Source organism: Nicotiana sylvestris, chromosome 9 (assembly GCF_000393655.2).
Source record: "Nicotiana sylvestris chromosome 9, ASM39365v2, whole genome shotgun sequence".
NCBI classification, from domain to species: Eukaryota; Viridiplantae; Streptophyta; class Magnoliopsida; order Solanales; family Solanaceae; genus Nicotiana; species Nicotiana sylvestris.
This window is the reverse complement of record NC_091065.1, coordinates 65,993,055-66,002,664: the sequence shown is the minus strand read 5'-3', so window position 1 is coordinate 66,002,664 and position 9,610 is coordinate 65,993,055.

Below are 9,610 nucleotides of genomic sequence, written 5' to 3'. Positions count from 1 at the left end.
ATCCCACATGTTAGAATTCAGCACTGTCCAGTTGGACAAGGACTTAACATATGAGGAGGAGCCGGTAGCTATTCTACACTGGCAGGTTCGTCTGTTGAGATCAAAGAATTTCACTTCAGTTAATGTGTAGTGGAGGGGTCAGCCTATTGAGGCAATGACCTGGGAGTCCGAGTCCGATATGCGGAGCCATTATCCTCGTCTTTCCCTGACTCAGGTACTTTTCTATGTCCGTTCGAGGACGAACGGTTGTTTTAGTGGTGGAGAATGTGATGACCCTTTCACTTGTTTTAAGAGAATTTTATGTTCTGTGACCTTAAAAAACCTCCTTTTATCTCACATCGATTTGCAGGGGCAGTCCGGGCGTGTATCCGGAAAACCCTTATGTGAAAAATTTGAGAAAATGCTAATTTTGCCTTTAAAATTGAATTTAAGTTGACTTCGGTCAACATTTTGAGTAAACGGACCCAGACCCATGATTTGACAGTCTCGGAGGGTGCATAGAAAAATATGGGACTTGGGCGTACGCCCAAAATTGAATTCTGAGGCCCCAAGCCCGAGAAATGAATTTTCGAAAGAAATTGTTTAATTGAAATTATAAGACATTTTGGAAATTTAAAGATGTTTGAATTTGATGGTATCGGGCCTGTATTTTGGTTTCGGAGCCCGGTACAAGTTTAATATAGTATTTAACTTGTGCCTGTAAAATTTGGTAAGAAATAGAATTCATATGACGTGAATCAGACCCTCGGTTGTGAAAATGGAACTTTAAGAGTTCTTGAGATTTTTCTTTGATTTTGATACTAAATTTGTAGTTCTAGGTATTATTTTGGCAATTTAATCGTACAAGTAAGTCCGTATGATGTTTTTAGGTTTGTGTGCATGTTTGTTTGGGAGCCTCGAGGGCTCGGGTGAGTTTCGGATAGGTTTTGGGATGTTTTGTGACTTAGGGATTTTGTTGTCTTAGCTGTTGCAGGTGCACAGGGGTTTTCTTCTTCGCATTCGCGAAGGAACTCTCGCGAACGCGAAGAGTAAAGTTTGTCTGAAGAAAATTCCTTCTACACGAACGCGAGACACAGGTCGCGAATGCAGAGCGTTGGAAGCGTTACCCTTCACGAACGCGACCTGGCTATCGCGAACGTGAAGGCCATTATGGCAGGGACCTGGGGGAGGGGTGAAATACTCATCGCGAACGCGTCACTTGGATCGCGAACGCGAAGGCTGGGGGGAGAACGCCTTCGCAAACGCGATGGGTATCTCGCGAACGCGAAGGCTTTTGGCCGCTGCATCTCGCGAACGCAACAGGCTTCTCGCAAACGCAAAGAAGGCCTGTCCAGCGATTTAAAAACAGAGGTAGAACGGGATTAAACCCAAAATTTCATATCCCCTTCCCTATAATCAGATCTTGGGCGATTTTTGAAGGGAGATTTCATCACCAAACCATAGGTATGTGTTCTTAGACTCATTTCTTTCATTTTTCATCAACACCTATTAGATTTCTAGGCCTAAATCTTGTTCTTTAAGGGTAGAAATTAAGGATTTTAAGAGAATTGGGGATTTTACAAATTTAGGGATTTAGACCTCGATTTGGGGTCGGATTCTGAAACTAATTGCATATTTGGGTGAGTGGGTATTCGGGTTTTGGTCTGAACCTCGTCTTTTGACCAAGCAGGCCAGGGGTCGATTTTTGGGATTTGGGGGAAAATGTTGGGAAGCTATAATTAAGCATTGGGTGTGAGTTCTTTAGCAATTATTGATGTTAATAAGTTAATATTGGCTAGACACAATTGAATTGGAAGTGGAATCAAAAGGAAAAGTGATAGTTGAGGCTTGATTCGTGGCCGTGGAATCGAGGTAAGTGTTTGGTCTAACCTTAGCATGAGGGAATAGGTGTTATGCCTTATTTTCTATGTGCTAGTGTAGTGTACGACGTATAGGTGTGGTGATGAGTATCTATACGTTGGTGTCAAGCATGCCCGTGAGTCTTAACTTGTAATCGTTGTGATTCTTGATAAGTGCTATAAATGCCTAAATTGTTGATTTTACTCGTGTTGAGTAAGACTTATGATAATTTTTCGTAGTATTTGTCTATTGTTGAGCACTGGCTCCAGTTGAGGTTCATTTGTGAAGTTAATTGCTGGAACAAGATTGCTTATAGTTGATCCCCTCGCCGGGACGTATTTAATTCTTATTGTTGATTCCCTTGCTGGGATGTATTTATTCTTATTGTTGATTCCCTTGTCGGGATGTTGATTGTTACCATTGTTTGGGTGAGGAAAGAGTGATAAAGCACGAAGGGTGATGCGTGCACATTCATACTTATGCATATGGTGAGGAAAGAGTGATAAAGCACGAAGGGTGATGTCGTGCACATTTATAATATTTATATGGTGAGGAAGAGAGATAAAGCACGAAGGGTGATGCCATGCACATTTTCATTAATGATTGCATGGTGAGGACTGAGAGTAAAAGCACGAAGGGTGATATCGTGCATTTATTGCCAGTTTGTTATGATTTCTTGTTATTATAGGTTCAAGTGCCTTAATTGTTTCATTTCGTTATTTCTGTGATTCTTTATGTTGGTAATCCCCATAGCATGTTACCCCTCCCCGTTGCTTTTGATTTGTTTCTATTACTGTTATTCTGTTAAATATTGTTTAATTGCAGGTTATGTTGTTTGTTGTGTCCTAGCCTTGTCACTACTTCGCGAATGTTAGGCTCGACACTTACTCAGTACATGGGGTTGGTTGTATTTATACTACACTCTGCACTCTTTTTTGCAAATCCCGATACTGGAGCATACGGACCATAGTTAGAGGTTGTTGCCTTCAGTCCAGCAGAGACCGAGGTAGTCCTGTAGGCGTCTGCAGGCCTTGGTGTCCCCTTCTATCCTATTATTTTCTATTTCAGAGACAGACTTGTATTTTCTTTGTTCAGACCCTATTTGTAGTATTCGTAGATAGTCCATGAGATTGTGACACCAGTTCTGGGTGGAGTATTGTTATGGATTTTGTATTGGTATTAGCTAACGTAAACAACAAAATGATGTGGCGCACCTCCCGATCCCACCATATAATCAGTAACGATGTGAACATTTACCCTAACTACTCCTCCTTGTGGCGTGCAACCAGATCCCACCAGTCCACCCTTATTACTCCTCAATATATCATCCTTATTCCTCCTGTTGCGGCATACAACCCGATCCCACCTTTCCACCCTTATTACTCCTTGTTGCGTGCAACCCGATACCACCAGACAATGATATCTCACCCTTATTCCTCCTGTTGCGGCATGCAACCTGATCCTACCACATCACTACCAATCACACAATAAGAACAAGTATTTCACAATTTAGCTCAAACATTCCACAACATTTATGCCTCAACCAAATCAAACGAAAATCTATACCATTATGAAATCTCATCAATTATTACTAGACAGCGAGACCAACCAAGATGTATCATGAAATTCCAATAGACCAACTTAAACCAATAATATAATATAATGAAACTAAGGAACAATTAATACCTTCAATAAAGAAAACTACAACTAACAAGAAGAAATTAGGCATGGAAGCATCAATAATCATGTAGCAATTAAGATAGGAAGACAATATATTAGGAACGGGGAAGGGAACAAGCTTAACAAATAATTTGGCGGCGCAAAGGTATTCGTCACCACAGCTATACGCCACACACATGGAATTTCACATAGCAACTAGGTCGGGGATCTCTAATCCCTTGAGTCAAAAATAGACCAAACACAAACCTCAATCCAATGGGCAATTCAAAGCTCAATTACCGCTTTACCTCTCGATTCCACCTCCAATCCACTCGTATCTAGTCATAATTAACTTAATAACATTAATTATTTCTAAAGAAATCAATTCAAATGCTTAATTATAGATTTCCCAATATTTTCCCTAAAAAGTCACAAACCTACTTCGGGCCAGCTTGGTCAAAACCAGAAATTCAGACCAAAACCCGATTACCCATTCACCCCTCGAGCCCGGATATACAATTGGTTTTGGAATCCGACCTCAATTTGAGGTCGAAATCCCTAAATTTTGAAATTCTTACAAGATATATATAACAAGCGGACTCAATGTGTTGAAGAAAGCGTCCATGTTATTTTTGATAATTCTCATACATCATTTGAGAAGAGTGCTAAGGAAGATCAAGATGGAGAACCCTTACTTGTTCCTGGTGAAGTGATTAACATGACAAATGGAAAGGTGGACATGATAAGTTAAGTGAAGGATCCAAATGAAGATAACGCTGCCTCATCATCAACAAAACCAAGCAATTCAATTACAATCGCTGAAGTCGAAGAAAGAGTGGTTGATGCAGTTCAGGGAACTCCACTGGTATCTGAGAGAAGGATAGAAGAAAATCAACCAAACATACCTTCCTCCTCTCAGAATGAACCCCAGACATCTAACTGGAGACATCAAAGTTCTTACCCTATAGACAACATAATCACTCCTCCAGATTCCGGAGTTCAAACCAGGTCAAGAGCTAGAAATTCACTTGCCTTCTCATCCTTTCTCTCCCGGATTGAACCCAAGAACATCAAGGAAGCTTTAAAAGATGCAAATTGGATTACGGCCATGCAAGACGAGCTGCATCCGTTTGAGAGAAATAGTGTGTGGCACCTGGTACTTAGACCCCTAGATATAACCATTATAGGAATCAGGTGGGTATTCAGAAACAAGCTCGTTGAACATGGAATTACCACAAGGAACAAGGCCAGACTAGTAGTCCAAGAATACAATCAGGAGGAAGGGATTGACTATGATGAAACATTTGCTTCAGTGGCTCCCATGGAAGCCATCAGAATTCTGATCGCCTTTGCTTCTCATATGGAATTTACTTTGTTCCAAATGGATGTCAAAAGTGCATTTTTGAATGGACTGCTTAAGGAAGAAGTCTATGTGAAGCAACCCCCTAGGTTTGAATGTCATAAGCACCCTGAATATGTGTTCAAATTGGACAAAGCTCTGTATGGGTTAAAGTAGGCTCCTCGAGCGTGGTATGAAAGATTGTCAAAATTTCTCATAAAAAATGGGTTTAAGAGAGGGAAGATTGACAACATTGTTTTCTTAAAGAAACAAGGAAGGAACCTGCTCATTGTTCAGATTTATGTTGATGATATCATTTCTGGAGCAACAGCTGACTCTCTATGTGAAGAATTCACAAACCTTATGGGAAGAAAATTCGAAATGAGCATGATGGGGGAATTAAACTTCTTCCTGAGTCTTCAAATAAAATAGTCCCCAAAGGGTACTTCCATTTGTCTGCAAAAATACATTAGGGAACTCTTAAAGAGGTTTTACATGGAAGCATCAAAAGTAATAGACACTCCCGTTGCAACTGCCACTCGATTGGACATTGATTAAACTAGATCTCCTGTGAATCAAACAATATATAGAGGCATCATTAGGTCTCTCATCTATCTCACTGCTAGTCGACCTGATATTGTCTTCAGCGTGGGGCTGTGTGTCAGGTTTCAATCAAATCCCAAGGAATCTCACTTGAAGGCTGCCAAAAGAATACTAAGATATCTCAAAGGCACACAGGACCTGGTGCTATATTATCCATCAGGTGACAGTTTTAATCTGATTGGGTATGCTGATGCAGACTATGCAGGTTATCTTGTGGACAGAAAAAGCACTTATGGGATGGCTCACTTCTTAGGATCATGTCTTATCTCTTGAGGGATAAGGAAACAAAATTCAGTGGCTCTTTCAACAGCTGAAGCTGAATATGTAGTTGCAGCATCCTGCTATGCTCAGCTTCTGTGGATCAAGTAACAGTTGGCTTATTTTGGAGTTCTCACTGAGAGTGTGCCTCTCCTATGTGACAACACCAGTGCACTCAATATGGCAAAGAATCCAGTCCAACATAAAATGACCAAATATATTGATGTGAGGCATCATTTTCTGAGAGATAATGTGGAGAAAAGGTTGATATGCATGAAGTAGAAGTTCAAACTGCAGACATTTTCACCAAGGCATTAAGTAGGGAACAGTTTGAAAGAAACAGAGTAAAGTTGGGACTGTTGAAGCCAAATTAAGAACCTGATTCCTCTTTAGCTGGGTCGTATTCTTAAGAAATAATTAGTTCAAAGTGCTTTTTGGCCCTGTCTAACTCACTTCACTGCCATTGTAGGTAGACACGCATGATAAGCATAGAAGCAGTAAATGCAGTACATGACTGATAAAAGAGGATTAATTCTTTTCAAAAAGGGCTTGAAGAAAATGTTTTTTCAAGAACCAGGTTCATGTACTTTAGTAGTTATGTACATCCTTTAATACACATCCTAAAAGGTACAAAATACAATTGCCACGTCATCAACTTCTCAGATGTGGCTGTCATGTCCCTTCAATTTAAAATGTTCCATCTACCTCTGAAACATCATAATTCTCCATGCCAAACCATCGTTTCAGAACCGGTTCCTATTCTTCTCCCTTCATAATTATCCTCTTCGTTTAAAAAAACCCCTCTCTTCTGTCCTTCTTAACCATAGGCCTTGTTCTAGATTCACCCAAAAGGAACGGATCATCACACCACCTCTTCCAATGGCTGAGAAAACTTTCAATCTCTCTGCCTCAACTGTAACCACCTATGGCCCATCTATGGAACCTCTCGCCTTCATTGAGTCTTTGTCACCATCTATCACTCCTACTGCTGCAGTAACACCTTCCCTAGTTTCCCAACCTCTTCCCAACTCAAAAACCCTTGAAATTATTGTTTCTTTCTCTCCGACGTCTATTACCCACACCAGTCAAACCTTAAGTTGAGAACAAGGTTAAAATACTGAGTTCACAAAAGACTCCGCCATCATTGTCGTCGACTCCATTGTTGTGGAAGCACCGGTTGAAGAAGAAAAGACTGTGTTTGTGGTATTCGTTGATGATGTATTGCATGAAGTTATTTCCCAGAAACATGAGTCACAAAGCATGTGGGTAGAAGGGGCCATTATGGTTGTTGAAGGGGATGCAGTAGTATACACTACTGGGGCATCACATGAGGAACCTGATCCCTCTCCAGAGGACCCAAGTCAGGACTCTTATCCCCATGACAGTGTTGTTTCTACATTCGATGTTGTGCCCCTGGGAATTCAAGCACTAGAAATGCGATCTAGTGATGAAGAAGACCTGGACAATGTGGCCCTTGATGCATTCATAAGTAATCAAAGGGTTGTCTCCACCCCTGAGTCCTGAAATTAGGCGGCCTACTACCAGGCTTAAAGTAAAAGTAGCCTACGACTCTGCATTCCAAAAGAGGAAGAAAAGTAGTAAGAAGAAAAGAAGAAAGTTGGTGAAGGATGGTGTACCTATAAGTGATGAAGCTATTCCTGTAGTGGAGATGGAAGAAAGAACTCTTGAGGAACCAGGTTCCCTTGTAAGGCGGTCCTTGAAAAAGACTGAGTCTGTTTCTATGGAGAAAGGGTCTACTTCTAAGTCCAAGTTGAAGGAGGCTATGAGTGATGAGGACATTCTTGTCAAGTCCAAGGGGAAAGGCAAAGTCAGTGGAGAAAAGCATAGGAAATGCAAGTCTGAAACAGTTGAAGAACCTAGTTCTGAAAAGAAAGCAAGAAGTGAGGTCTTCCTTGGCTCTGAGCGCCCAAGGCATCAAAAAGTTCTGCTAGGTCGTACATTTGACCCAACAATCTCGGAGATGGCCAGAATGCGCCAAATTCTGGAAATGGTGGAGTTTCAACAATGGATGCATCTATTCTACATTGATGCCCCTAAAGTGTATGAGGAGGAGGTACAGAGTTTCTTCGCTAGTCTTTTTCCAGTCGATACTGACCATGTATGTGCGTTGGTCAATAGGGTGGACATTGCCTTTGACGTGAAATTGCTTGGAGAAATTTTGCAAGTTCCTACAGTTGGGGTGTCGAGCGTACGAGATGTCTGTCAGTACAACTTTAGAAATGTAGTGGTGAAAGATAATTCTAATTAGAAAAGGGACTAGATTCATAAGAAAGCACTACTTCCTGTCTACCAACTGTTGTTTGAGCTAGTTAATAAAGTCTTGTTGCCTCTAGCATAAAGGAGGTCTGTAACTTCAAAATCTGATCTATACCTAATGGAGCAACTGGACGGTTTCAACCCTGTGAGTCTGCCTGCCATAATGATTGGACACATGTAGAAGGTGGCCAATTTCAAGGATGGTAATCATGGGCTTCCCTATGGATTCTTGCTCACTCAGGTGTTCAAATTCTTTGAGGTTCCACTGGGAACAGGTAAAGTGGGGACCCGTAAGCAGACATTCTCTCAGACAACCTTGGAAGAGTACGAGTGTATTCAGAAGTATGGGGGTGTAGGAAGTACTTCAACTGTGTCTCAGCTCATCAATGCCCAGAATAGTGCATCTGAGGAAATACGTCGATTGAAGGCCAGGAATGTTATCTTGGAAGGTCAGCAAGCCCGAGCGGTTCCTATGTCAAATGATGAGGTGATCCGTTTGACCCAAGAAAATGTTGATCTCAAGGCGCAAGTCGAGAACCTGAAGGCTGAATTGCTCAGCGAGCAAAAGTCGGGAAATGCCCGAATAGACCTTGTTCTCCAGACACTTGCTGCAGCTTCCAAGCCTTTTCCTCCTAGTGCCCCCTAAGAACCCCTTCAGTGACCAGTTTTCTGGATATATTTCTTCTTCTTTGTCAATTTGTTGATGGATGTTTTCTAAGAACCGGTGGATGTTTTTTTTCTTTTTTTATGGTTGGGATGTACTACTACTACTACTACTACTGCTCCTGTGAACAAGTCCAATGTAGCCTCTTCCTTTTTTCAAAGGATGAGGCATAATAAAAATTATTGATATGAATCCTTTTTCTTATGTCTCGTATTGTCTCTCTGTGTTCTATTCTTTCTCATGATTGTGTGCACATATGTGGCATGAGTTAGCTTAGTTGGACTTCTTTATGTTGTTGTTCTTTTTAATGATGCCAAAAGGGGGAAATTACACATTGGGGAACTAGTACTCAGGGGGAAACACATTGGGGAACTGGTTCTTATGCTCTATTATTCATTAAGATAAGGCATAGTCTCAGGGGGGAACTCTTTGAAATTGGTTGTTTGGTTTCTACTACCCCAATTCCGATTTATAATTGTTGAAGTTTGTCATCATCAAAAAGGGGAAAATTGATAGATCTTAAATGCTCTTGCCTGATGTTTTGATGATCTAACTAACTTATGGCTAAGAACTAGATAGGTAACCTGACCTACTTGGATTACTGCAAACGTTAATAGATTTTAGCTAAAGATGAATTGCTACAGCTTCAGGAACTAGGAACCAAACAAGGACCTGATGCTTTTGTGGTTTCCTCATAGCAGTACAAAGTCATTTTGACACAGCTGGAAATGAAGTGACCGATGGCACTATTTCTATCACACTGCACAATACTGTCAGCCCACTCACTCTCTAACCAAAACAAGTACTCACATCATTTCAAGTCATGTGATCAAGATGCACCAAATGTGCTTTACACAAAAAGATCATTGGAAGTTTCTGTTTCTCATTCAAGCCTCTTGCAAAATAGAAAAATCATCCTCTCAAGCTTGAAGAACTAGGTTGAACGCCACTACGGACCAGTTCCTAAAAGA